This window comes from Salvelinus fontinalis, chromosome 25, assembly GCF_029448725.1.
Source record: "Salvelinus fontinalis isolate EN_2023a chromosome 25, ASM2944872v1, whole genome shotgun sequence".
Lineage (NCBI taxonomy): Eukaryota > Metazoa > Chordata > Actinopteri > Salmoniformes > Salmonidae > Salvelinus > Salvelinus fontinalis.
The window spans coordinates 41,747,296-41,761,096 of NC_074689.1; the positions used below are offsets into that span (position 1 = coordinate 41,747,296).

Sequence of the window (13,801 nt, forward strand, 5' to 3'; positions counted from 1 at the left end):
GTGTCAACAGCCCTGGATGGTTTAGTGTCAACAGCCCTGCATGGTTTAGTGTCAACAGCCCTGCATGGTTTAGTGTCAACAGCCCTGCATGGTTTAGTGTCAACAGCCCTGGATGGTTTAGTGTCAACAGCCCTGGATGGTTTAGTGTCAACAGCCCTGGATGGTTTAGTGTCAACAGCCCTGGATGGTTTAGTGTAAACAGCCCTGGATGGTTTAGTGTCAACAGCCCTGCATGGTTTAGTGTCAACAGCCCTGGATGGTTTAGTGTCAACAGCCCTGCATGGTTTAGTGTCAACAGCCCTGGATGGTTTAGTGTCAACATCCCTGGATGGTTTAGTGTCAACATCCCTGGATGGTTTAGTGTCAACAGCCCTGGATGGTTTAGTGTCAACAGCCCTGGATGGTTTAGTGTCAACAGCCCTGGATGGTTTAGTGTCAACAGATGGTTTAGTGTCAACAGATGGTTTAGTGTCAACAGCCCTGGATGGTTTAGTGTCAACAGCCCTGGATGGTTTAGTGTCAACAGCCCTGGATGGTTTAGTGTCAACAGATGGTTTAGTGTCAACAGATGGTTTAGTGTCAACAGCCCTGGATGGTTTAGTGTCAACAGCCCTGGATGGTTTAGTGTCAACAGCCCTGGATGGTTTAGTGTCAACAGCCCTGGATGGTTTAGTGTCAACAGATGGTTTAGTGTCAACAGATGGTTTAGTGTCAACAGATGGTTTAGTGTCAACATCCCTGGATGGTTTAGTGTCAACATCCTGGATGGTTTAGTGTCAACAGCCCTGGATGGTTTAGTGTCAACATCCTGGATGGTTTAGTGTCAACAGCCCTGGATGGTTTAGTGTCAACAGCCCTGGATGGTTTAGTGTCAACAGATGGTTTAGTGTCAACAGCCCTGGATGGTTTAGTGTCAACAGCCCTGGATGGTTTAGTGTCAACAGATGGTTTAGTGTCAACAGCCCTGGATGGTTTAGTGTCAACAGATGGTTTAGTGTCAACAGCCCTGGATGGTTTAGTGTCAACAGATGGTTTAGTGTCAACAGCCCTGGATGGTTTAGTGTCAACAGCCCTGGATGGTTTAGTGTCAACAGCCCTGGATGGTTTAGTGTCAACAGCCCTGGATGGTTTAGTGTCAACAGCCCTGGATGGTTTAGTCTCAACAGATGGTTTAGTGTCAACAGATGGTTTAGTGTCAACAGATGGTTTAGTGTCAACAGCCCTGGATGGTTTAGTGTCAACAGCCCTGGATGGTTTAGTGTCAACAGCCCTGGATGGTTTAGTGTCAACAGATGGTTTAGTGTCAACAGCCCTGGATGGTTTAGTGTCAACAGATGGTTTAGTGTCAACAGCCCTGGATGGTTTAGTGTCAACAGATGGTTTAGTGTCAACAGCCCTGGATGGTTTAGTGTCAACAGATGGTTTAGTGTCAACAGCCCTGGATGGTTTAGTGTCAACAGATGGTTTAGTGTCAACAGCCCTGGATGGTTTAGTGTCAACAGCCCTGGATGGTTTAGTGTCAACAGATGGTTTAGTGTCAACAGCCCTGGATGGTTTAGTGTCAACATCCCTGGATGGTTTAGTGTCAACATCCCTGGATGGTTTAGTGTCAACAGCCCTGGATGGTTTAGTGTCAACAGCCCTGGATGGTTTAGTGTCAACAGCCCTGGATGGTTTAGTGTCAACAGCCCTGGATGGTTTAGTGTCAACAGATGGTTTAGTGTCAACAGCCCTGGATGGTTTAGTGTCAACAGCCCTGGATGGTTTAGTGTCAACAGCCCTGGATGGTTTAGTGTCAACAGCCCTGGATGGTTTAGTGTCAACAGATGGTTTAGTGTCAACAGCCCTGGATGGTTTAGTGTCAACAGATGGTTTAGTGTCAACAGCCCTGGATGGTTTAGTGTCAACAGCCCTGGATGGTTTAGTGTCAACATCCTGGATGGTTTAGTGTCAACAGCCCTGGATGGTTTAGTGTCAACAGCCCTGGATGGTTTAGTGTCAACATCCCTGGATGGTTTAGTGTCAACAGCCCTAGATGGTTTAGTGTCAACAGCCCTGGATGGTTTAGTGTCAACAGCCCTGGATGGTTTAGTGTCAACATCCCTGGATGGTTTAGTGTCAACAGCCCTAGATGGTTTAGTGTCAACAGCCCTGGATGGTTGAGTGTCAACAGCCCTGGATGGTTTAGTGTCAACAGATGGTTTAGTGTCAACAGCCCTGGATGGTTTAGTGTCAACAGCCCTGGATGGTTTAGTGTCAACAGCCCTGGATGGTTTAGTGTCAACAGATGGTTTAGTGTCAACAGCCCTGGATGGTTTAGTGTCAACAGCCCTGGATGGTTTAGTGTCAACAGCCCTGGATGGTTTAGTGTCAACAGCCCTGGATGGTTTAGTGTCAACAGATGGTTTAGTGTCAACAGCCCTGGATGGTTTAGTGTCAACAGCCCTGGATGGTTTAGTGTCAACATCCTGGATGGTTTAGTGTCAACAGCCCTGGATGGTTTAGTGTCAACAGCCCTGGATGGTTTAGTGTCAACAGATGGTTTAGTGTCAACAGCCCTGGATGGTTTAGTGTCAACAGCCCTGGATGGTTTAGTGTCAACAGCCCTGGATGGTTTAGTGTCAACAGCCCTGCATGGTTTAGTGTCAACAGCCCTGCATGGTTTAGTGTCAACAGCCCTGCATGGTTGAGTGTCAACAGCCCTGGATGGTTTAGTGTCAACAGATGGTTTAGTGTCAACAGCCCTGGATGGTTTAGTGTCAACAGATGGTTTAGTGTCAACAGCCCTGGATGGTTTAGTGTCAACAGATGGTTTAGTGTCAACAGCCCTGGATGGTTTAGTGTGAGATGGTTTAGTGTCAACAGCCCTGGATGGTTTAGTGTCAACAGCCCTGCATGGTTTAGTGTCAACAGCCCTGGATGGTTTAGTGTCAACAGCCCTGAAAGGTTTAGTGTCAACAGCCCTGGATGGTTTAGTGTCAACAGCCCTGGATGGTTTAGTGTCAACAGCCCTGGATGGTTTAGTGTCAACAGCCCTGGATGGTTTAGTGTCAACAGCCCTGAAAGGTTTAGTGTCAACAGCCCTGGATGGTTTAGTGTCAACAGCCCTGGATGGTTTAGTGTCAACATCCCTGGATGGTTTAGTGTCAACATCCTGGATGGTTTAGTGTCAACAGCCCTGCATGGTTTAGTGTCAACAGCCCTGCATGGTTTAGTGTCAACAGCCCTGCATGGTTTAGTGTCAACAGATGGTTTAGTGTCAACAGATGGTTTAGTGTCAACAGCCCTGGATGGTTTAGTGTCAACAGCCCTGGATGGTTTAGTGTCAACAGCCCTGGATGGTTTAGTGTCAACAGCCCTGGATGGTTTAGTGTCAACAGCCCTGGATGGTTTAGTGTCAACAGCCCTGGATGGTTTAGTGTCAACAGCCCTGCATGGGTTAGTGTCAACAGCCCTGCATGGGTTAGTGTCAACAGCCCTGAATGGTTTAGTGTCAACAGCCCTGGATGGTTTAGTGTCAACAGCCCTGAAAGGTTTAGTGTCAACAGCCCTGGATGGTTTAGTGTCAACATCCTGGATGGTTTAGTGTCAACAGCCCTGGATGGTTTAGTGTCAACAGCCCTGGATGGTTTAGTGTCAACAGCCCTGGATGGTTTAGTGTCAACAGCCCTGGATGGTTTAGTGTCAACAGCCCTGGATGGTTTAGTGTCAACAGCCCTGGATGGTTTAGTGTCAACAGATGGTTTAGTGTCAACAGATGGTTTAGTGTCAACAGCCCTGGAGGGTTTAGTGTCAACAGCCCTGGATGGTTTAGTGTCAACATCCTGGATGGTTTAGTGTCAACAGCCCTGGATGGTTTAGTGTCAACAGCCCTGGATGGTTTAGTGTCAACAGATGGTTTAGTGTCAACAGCCCTGAAAGGTTTAGTGTCAACAGCCCTGGATGGTTTAGTGTCAACAGCCCTGGATGGTTTAATGTCAACAGCCCTGGATGGTTTAATGTCAACAGCCCTGAAAGGTTTAGTGTCAACAGCCCTGGATGGTTTAGTGTCAACAGCCCTGGATGGTTTAGTGTCAACAGCCCTGGATGGTTTAGTGTCAACAGCCCTGGATGGTTTAGTGTCAACAGCCCTGCATGGTTTAGTGTCAACAGCCCTGCATGGTTTAGTGTCAACAGCCCTGGATGGTTTAGTGTCAACAGCCCTGGATGTTGTCTGTGGACATAGACGTCTATGATTGGATTAGATTTGGTCCGTCTGTGGACATAGACGTCTGTGATTGGTTTAGATTTGGTCCGTCTGTGGACATAGACGTCTGTGATTGGTTTAGATTTGGTCCGTCTGTGGACATAGACGTCTGTGATTGGTTTAGATTTGGTCCGTCTGTGGACATAGACGTCTATGATTCACAAGTTCGGACTATACGGTAAATTACAGTAGAGTGCAGGAGAGGACTATACGGTAAATTACAGTAGAGTGCAGGAGAGGACTATACGGTAAATTACAGTAGTGTACAGGAGAGGACTATACGGTAAATTACAGTAGAGTGCAGGAGAGGACTATACGGTAAATTACAGTAGAGTGCAGGAGAGGACTATACGGTAAATTACAGTAGTGTACAGGAGAGGAGTATACGGTAAATTACAGTAGAGTGCAGGAGAGGAGTATACGGTAAATTACAGTAGAGTTCAGGAGAGGACTATACGGTAAATTACAGTACAGTGCAGGAGAGGACTATACGGTAAATTACAGTAGAGTGCAGGAGAGGACTATACGGTAAATTACAGTAGAGTGCAGGAGAGGACTATACGGTAAATTACAGTAGAGTGCAGGAGAGGACTATACAGTAAATTACAGTAGAGTGCAGGAGAGGACTATACGGTAAATTACAGTAGAGTGCAGGAGAGGACTATACGGTAAATTACAGTAGAGTGCAAGAGAGGACTATATGGTAAATTACAGTAGTGTACAGGAGAGGACTATACGGTAAATTACAGTAGTGTACAGGAGAGGACTATACGGTATATTACAGTAGAGTACAGGAGAGGACTACACAGTAAATTACAGCAGAGTACAGGAGAGGACTACACGGTAAATTACAGCAGAGTACAGGAGAGAACTATACGGTAAATTACAGTAGAGTACAGGAGAGGACTATACGGTAAATTACAGTAGAGTACAGGAGAGGACTACACGGTAACTAACAGTAGAGTACAGGGGAGGACTATACGGTAACTAACAGTAGAGTACAGGAGAGGACTATACGGTAACTAACAGTAGAGTAGAGCACATTACAGAACATTACAGTAGAACACAGTACAGTACATTAGAGCACAGCACAGTAGAGCACAGAATATTACAGTATAGTAGAGCACAGTACAGTAGAGTACAGTACAGTACAGTACAGTAGATTACAGTACAGTAGAGTACAGTACAGTACAGTAGATTACAGTACAGTAGATTACAGTACAGTACAGTACAGTAGATTACAGTACAGTACAGTAGAGTACAGTACAGTACAGTACAGTAGATTACAGTACAGTAGAGTACAGTACAGTACAGTACAGTAGATTACAGTACAGTAGATTACAGTACAGTACAGTAGATTACAGTACAGTAGATTACAGTACAGTACAGTAGATTACAGTACAGTAGATTACAGTACATTAGAGCACAGCACAGTAGAGCACAGAATATTACAGTATAGTAGAGCACAGTACAGTACAGTACAGTAGATTACAGTACAGTAGATTACAGTACATTAGAGCACAGCACAGTAGAGCACAGAATATTACAGTATAGTAGAGCACAGTACAGTACAGTACAGTAGATTACAGTACAGTAGATTACAGTACATTAGAGCACAGCACAGTAGAGTGCAGTACAGTAGATTACAGTACAGTACAGTAGATTAGAGCACAGCACAGTACAGTACAAATACTTTCTTACAATGACGGCCTACCCCGGACAAACCCTAATCCAGACGACACTGGGCCGATAGGGTCGCGCACAATCACGGCCGGTTGTGATACAGCCCGGGATCGAACCAGGGTCTGTAGTGATGCCCCTAGCACTGAGAGGCAGTGCCTTAGACCGCTGCTCCACTCGGGAGCCCAGTTCAGTACAGTAAGGTAGAGTATAGTACAGTTTGTTGAAACTCAAGGTGTCATAGCTGATCATCTGAATTCGGAGCAGATATTTAAAGCTGCAAAATTGTTTCAGACGACCCATCGAAATTCACAGAAATATGAGTTATTGATCTGTCCTTCTCATTGAAAGCAGGTCTAACAAGCGGTAGATCTGTTCTGTGTGTGCTATTTCTATGCAGCCCATTCTTAAGTTTAGTTTTTGAGTCTTTAGGTTAGGTTATAGTACACCAGCTTCAAACACAATGTTTTTGGTTATGGAAAATATATTTTACAGCAGATTACAACGATTCGCTACACTATACATGGCAAGTTTTGTCACCTGAAAACTGAAATTAGGAAAACTATTAGCATTTTAGCGACCAGGAAATGGAGGAGACCTTTCTTCATATTGCGCCTTCAAAATAGTTTTTGGGAAAACGTGGTGAACTGAGGATGTTTCTACCAACATTATGTTACTAATGTTGGCATTTGCACAGATCTTCCAGTCAAATGTTCCGTGTAAATTGTTAAAAGTGGTCCTCGTGCATAGAGTGGTATTGAATGTTAAACTTTGAAATTAATGTTGTTATTTCTCCTCTCCTGTTAGACCAGCCTGGTGCTGATAAGACTAGGTCAATAAGATCCTGACTAGTCTCCTGAGAGACCAGCCTGGTGCTGATATGACTAGGTCAATAACATCCTGACTAGTCTCCTGTTAGACCAGCCTGGTGCTGATATGACTAGGTCAATAACATCCTGACTAGTCTCCTCTCCTGTTAGACCAGCCTGGTGCTGGTATGACTAGGTCAATAACCAGCTGACTAGTCTCCTCTCCTGTTAGACCAGCCTGGTGCTGGTATGACTAGGTCAATAACATCCTGACTAGTCTCCTCTCCTGTTAGACCAGCCTGGTGCTGATATGACTAGGTCAATAACATCCTGACTAGTCTCCTCTCCTGTTAGACCAGCCTGGTGCTGGTATGACTAGGTCAATAACATCCTGACTAGTCTCCTCTCCTGTTAGACCAGCCTGGTGCTGGTATGACTAGGTCAATAACATCCTGACTAGTCTCCTCTCCTGTTAGACCAGCCTGGTGCTGGTATGACTAGGTCAATAACATCCTGACTAGTCTCCTCTCCTGAGAGACCAGCCTGGTGCTGGTATGACTAGGTCAATAACATCCTGACTAGTCTCCTCTCCTGTTAGACCAGCCTGGTGCTGGTATGACTAGGTCAATAACATCCTGACTAGTCTCCTCTCCTGAGAGACCAGCCTGGTGCTGGTATGACTAGGTCAATAACATCCTGACTAGTCTCCTCTCCTGTTAGACCAGCCTGGTGCTGGTATGACTAGGTCAATAACATCCTGACTAGTCTCCTGTTAGACCAGCCTGGTGCTGATATGACTAGGTCAATAACATCCTGACTAGTCTCCTCTCCTGTTAGACCAGCCTGGTGCTGATATGACTAGGTCAATAACATCCTGACTAGTCTCCTCTCCTGAGAGACCAGCCTGGTGCTGATATGACTAGGTCAATAACATCCTGACTAGTCTCCTCTCCTGTTAGACCAGCCTGGTGCTGATATGACTAGGTCAATAACATCCTGACTAGTCTCCTCTCCTGAGAGACCAGCCTGGTGCTGGTATGACTAGGTCAATAACATCCTGACTAGTCTCCTCTCCTGAGAGACCAGCCTGGTGCTGATATGACTAGGTCAATAACATCCTGACTAGTCTCCTGAGAGACCAGCCTGGTGCTGATATGACTAGGTCAATAACATCCTGACTAGTCTCCTCTCCTGAGAGACCAGCCTGGTGCTGATATGACTAGGTCAATAACATCCTGACTAGTCTCCTGAGAGACCAGTCTGGTGCTGGTATGACTAGGTCAATAACATCCTGACTAGTCTCCTGAGAGACCAGTCTGGTGCTGATATGACTAGGTCAATAACATCCTGACTAGTCTCCTGAGAGACCAGCCTGGTGCTGGTATGACTAGGTCAATAACATCCTGACTAGTCTCCTCTCCTGTTAGACCAGCCTGGTGCTGGTATGACTAGGTCAATAACATCCTGACTAGTCTCCTCTCCTGTTAGACCAGCCTGGTGCTGGTATGACTAGGTCAATAACATCCTGACTAGTCTCCTGTTAGACCAGCCTGGTGCTGATATGACTAGGTCAATAACATCCTGACTAGTCTCCTCTCCTGTTAGACCAGCCTGGTGCTGATATGACTAGGTCAATAACATCCTGACTAGTCTCCTCTCCTGAGAGACCAGCCTGGTGCTGGTATGACTAGGTCAATAACATCCTGACTAGTCTCCTCTCCTGTTAGACCAGCCTGGTGCTGGTATGACTAGGTCAATAACATCCTGACTAGTCTCCTCTCCTGTTAGACCAGCCTGGTGCTGGTATGACTAGGTCAATAACATCCTGACTAGTCTCCTGTTAGACCAGCCTGGTGCTGATATGACTAGGTCAATAACATCCTGACTAGTCTCCTCTCCTGTTAGACCAGCCTGGTGCTGATATGACTAGGTCAATAACATCCTGACTAGTCTCCTCTCCTGAGAGACCAGCCTGGTGCTGGTATGACTAGGTCAATAACATCCTGACTAGTCTCCTCTCCTGTTAGACCAGCCTGGTGCTGGTATGACTAGGTCAATAACATCCTGACTAGTCTCCTCTCCTGAGAGACTAGCCTGGTGCTGATATGACTAGGTCAATAACCAGCTGACTAGTCTCCTGTGAGACCAGGAGCCTGGACCAGAGTAATAATACCTGAGGAACGTGTGCGATCTTAGGACTCCACCCTCCATTTCAAAACAGCCATGACCGCCTCACAGTGTGCACATGCACAGTGCGCACACACACACACACTGCGCACACACACACTGCGCACACACACACACACTGCGCACACACACACTGCGCACACACACACACACACTGCACACACACACACACTGCACACACACACACACACACACTGCGCACACACACACACGGCGCACACACACGCACACACATACGTGTTCCGGAATGGCTTCCTCTACCTTGCCATTATGACTGATGTGCCTGTCTGTTTAATAAGTGCAGAAGGTACAAACATGGGTTATTATTGGTCTGTGTTGTTTTAGCGAGGACGACGAAAAGGAGGAACATCAAGGTGTGTACAGTAGACTGTGGTCCTAGCTAGCTCCAAGTTCCTAGCTAGTTCCTAGTTCCTGGCTCCTAGCTAGTTCCTGGCTCCTGGCTAGCTCCTAGTTCCTAGCTCCTAGCTAGTCCCTGGCTCCTAGTTCCTAGCTAGTTCCTAGTTCCTGGCTCCTAGCTAGTTCCTGGCTCCTAGCTAGCTCCTAGTTCCTGGCTCCTAGCAAGTTCCTGGCTCCTAGTTCCTAGCTAGTTCCTGTCTCCTAGCTAGCTCCTGGCTCCTAACTAGCTCCTGGCTCCTAGCTAGCTCCTGGCTATCTCCTGGCTAGTTTCTGGCTCCTAGCTATCTCCTGGCTCCTAGCTATCTCCTGGCTCCTGGCTATCTCCTGGCTCCTAGCTATCTCCTGGCTCCTAGCTATCTCCTGGCTCCTAGCTATCTCCTAGCTATCTCCTAGCTAGCTCCTAGCTAGTTCCTAGCTAGTTCCTGGCTAGTTCCTGGCTCCTAGCTAGCTCCTAGCTAGCTCCTGGCTATCTCCTATCTAGTTCCTGGCTCCTGGCTAGCTCCTATCTAGTTCCTGGCTCCTAGCTATCTCCTGGCTCCTAGCTATCTCCTGGCTCCTAGCTATCTCCTGGCTCCTAGCTAGCTCCTAGCTAGTTCCTGGCTCCTAGCTAGCTCCTGGCTCCTTCATGGCTCCTAGCTAGCTCCTAGCTAGTTCATGGCTCCTAGCTAGCTCCTAGCTATCTCCTGGCTCCTAGCTATCTCCTGGCTCCTAGCTATCTCCTGGCTCCTAGCTAGCTCATAGCTAGCTCCTAGTTCCTGGCTCCTAGCTAGTTCCTAGTTCTTGGCTCCTAGGTAGCTCCTAGTTCCTAGCCAGTTCCTAGTTCCTGGCTCCAAGCTAGTTCCTGGCTCCAAGCTAGTTCCTGGCTCCAAACTAGTTCCTAGCTAGCTCCTGGCTCCTAGCTAGCTCCTGGCTCCTAGCTAGCTCCTGGCTCCTAGCTAGCTCCTGGCTCCTAGCTAGCTCCTGGCTCCTAGCTATCTCCCATCCCCTGGCTCCTAGCTAGTTCCTGGCTCCTAGCTATCTCCTAGCTAGTTCCTGGCTCCTAGCTATCTCCTGGCTCCTAGCTCCTAGCTAGTTCCTAGCTCCTAGCTAGCTATCTCCTGGCTCCTAAATATCTCCTGGCTCCTAGCTGGCTCCTAGCTAGTTCCTAGTTCCTGGAGCCTAGCTAGTTCCTGGCTCCTAGCTAGCTCCTAGTTCCTGGCTCCTAGCTAGTTCCTAGTTCCTGGAGCCTAGCTAGTTCCTGGCTCCTAGCTAATTCCTAGCTAGCTCCTGGCTCCTGGCGTGTCGTCTCCTGCATCCACTCATTCAGTCAGTCTCCTGCCTCCACTCAGCCAACTATAATTACATTCATGAACCCTGGGAGGGAGGCAACATAGGGAGGAGGGAGCACCGGGCTGGCCCGCAAAAACAAAGAGCTGATTTTACTGTGCCTGTAAAGAGCTGAAGGCCTGGAACTCTCTCCTCTCCACCCCTCACAGGGCTGGCTTAGACAAAGACGACAAGCTCCACTCTTCCTCGCCCCTCTTCCTCTCCAACTCCTCAAATCAACAATTCTGCATTGGTCGAAATTGTTTAAACCTTAATTTTCCACATTTTGTTACATTACAGCCTTATTTAAAAAAAAAATTAATTGTTGGTTTTCCTCATCAATCTACACACAATATCCCACAATGACAAAGCAAAAACTGTTTACATTTTTTTGCTAATAAAAAAAATGAAATATAACATTTACGTGAGTATTCAGACCCTTTACTCAGTACTTTGTTGAAGCACCTTTGGCAGTGATTACAGCATTGAGTCTTCTTGGGTATGACGCTACAAGCTTGGCACCCCTGTATTTGGGGAGTTTCTACCATTCTTCCCTACATATCCTCTCAAGCTCTGTCAGGTTGGATGGGGCTAGTCACTGCACAGCTATTTACAGGTATCTCCATCAGGCTCTGGCTGAGCCACTCAAGGACATTCAGAGACTTGTCCCGAAGCCACACCTGCGTTCTCTTGTCTGTGTGCTTAGGGTCGTTGTCCTGCTGGAAGGTGAAGAGCTCAGAGACTTTCAACGTTATCAGCTGTTGTCAAACACACGTCTGAAAATACGATCATCTTCCACAAAAGTGTGCAGAGAATTCCACTGGATTAAAAACCATTTTGTATTACGACCAAACAAGCTGGTCCATGTTACCTCAAAGATGAGAACTAGTTCACGGCCAGCGGCCCAACAAGCCCTCTGACCCCCTGTTGAGGTGGTGGACCAACACCAGGTCATAGCCCTCTGACCCCCTGTTGAGGTAGTGGACCAACACCAGGTCATAGCCCTCTGACCCCCTGTTGAGGTGGTGGACCAACACCAGGTCATAGCCCTCTGACCCCCTGTTGAGGTGGTGGACCAACACCAGGTCATAGCCCTCTGACCCCCTGTTGAGATGGTGGACCAACACCAGGTCATAGCCCTCTGACCCCCTGTTGAGGTGGTGGACCAACACCAGGTCATCCACTGTCATTAATGTGTGTCTCCTGACCCCTCCCGTCTCAGCCTCCAGTATTTATGCTGCAGTAGTTTATGTGTCGGGGGGCTAGGGTCAGTCTGTTATATCTGGAGTACTTCTCCTGTCTTATCCGGTGACCTGTGTGAATTTAAGTGTGCTCTCTCTAATTCTCTCTTTCTCTCTTTCTTTCTCTCGGGGGACCTGAGCCCTAGGACCATGCCTCAGGACTACCTGGCATGATGACTCCTTGCTGTCCCCAGTCCACCTGGCCGTGCTGCTGCTCCAGTTTCAACTGTTCTGCCTGCGGCTATGGAACCCTGACCTGTTCACCGGACGTGCTACCTGTCCCAGACCTGCTGTTTTCAACTCTCTAGAGACCGCAGGAGCGGTAGAGATACTCTTAATGATCGGCTATGAAAAGCCAACTGACATTTACTCCTGAGGTGCTGACTTGTTGCACCCTCGACAACTACTGTGATTATTATTATTTGACCATGCTGGTCATTTATGAACATTTGAACATCTTGGCCATGTTCTGTTATAATCTCCACCCGATACAGCCAGAAGAGGACTGGCCACCCCTCATAGCCTGGTTCCTCTCTATGTTTCTTCCTAGGTTTTGGCCTTTCTAGGGAGTTTTTCCTAGCCACCGTGCTTCTACACCTGCATTGCTTGCTGTTTGGGGTTTTAGGCTGGGTTTCTGTACAGCACTTTGAGATATCAGCTGATGTAAGAAGGGCTATATAAATTGATTTGATTTGATTAATCATGCTATGCTAGCAGGATAACCCAGGCCACCACTAACCCGTCTCCCTCACAGAGAACAGAGGATAAATTTAAAAACAGCGGCAGCAATACAAGTAACTCATCCAAAGACCTTTGACTTGTCACATCTCTCTAAGAAAGCAAGGCACTAGCCCAACTCTCACCTCTGACACAGTCACCTTAACGGTGTTAACCCAATGCTTACGCTAAGCTAACGCAAAGCTAACACCAATATCTTGTACTGACGGAGGCTGAGCAATCACCAGTCAGTTACCAGGAAGTAGGAAAAGTTCACCGCACGCTGAACACTAACCACAACTACGGCAGTTTTTACAGCGTTGCAGCTCTTCCACAATGCTGCACGTGGCCTAGTTGTCAAGACAACCACGGTGCACAACTTCCTCCCCGTGCAACACACGGCTGGTGAGACGGAGATATCTTATCTTTACCGTGAGAGGAATGACATAGTGATGGGAGTTCACCACATACTTAAAGCCTACACAGCTGCATGCTGCCGTATGTCTGTGTGTATTCAGAGAAATACTGCTGCTAAGACAGTTGAACACCACCACCACTACTGCTGCTAAGACAGTTGAACAGCACAACCACTACTGCTGCTAAGACAGTTGAACAGCACTACTACTGCTGCTAAGACAGTTGAACAGCACTACTACTGCTGCTAAGACAGTTGAACAGCCCCACTACTACTGCTGCTAAGACAGTTGAACAGCACCACTACTACTGCTAAGACAGTTGAACAGCCCCACTACTACTGCTAAGACAGTTGAACAGCACTACTACTGCTGCTAAGACAGTTGAACAGCCCCACTACTACTGCTAAGACAGTTGAACAGCACTACTACTGCTGCTAAGACAGTTGAACAGCCCCACTACTACTGCTGCTAAGACAGTTGAACAGCCCCACTACTACTGCTGCTAAGACAGTTGAACAGCACCACTACTGCTGCTAAGACAGTTGAACAGCACCACTACTACTGCTAAGACAGTTGAACAGCCCCACTACTACTGCTAAGACAGTTGAACAGCACTACTACTGCTGCTAAGACAGTTGAACAGCCCCACTACTACTGCTAAGACAGTTGAACAGCACTACTACTGCTGCTAAAACAGTTGAACACCACCACTACTACTGCTGCTAAGACAGTTGAACAGCACCACCACTACTGCTGCTAAGACAGTTGAACAGCACCACTACT

The 13,801-nt window shown here is 47.4% G+C and overlaps 1 protein-coding gene across 2 annotated transcripts in view; it reads right to left on the reverse strand.

The window, feature by feature from the left end:
• nck1b (NCK adaptor protein 1b) overlaps positions 1 to 13,801 on the reverse strand; it is a 159,004-nt gene that overhangs the window by 94,545 nt on the left and 50,658 nt on the right. The window lies entirely within an intron of this gene.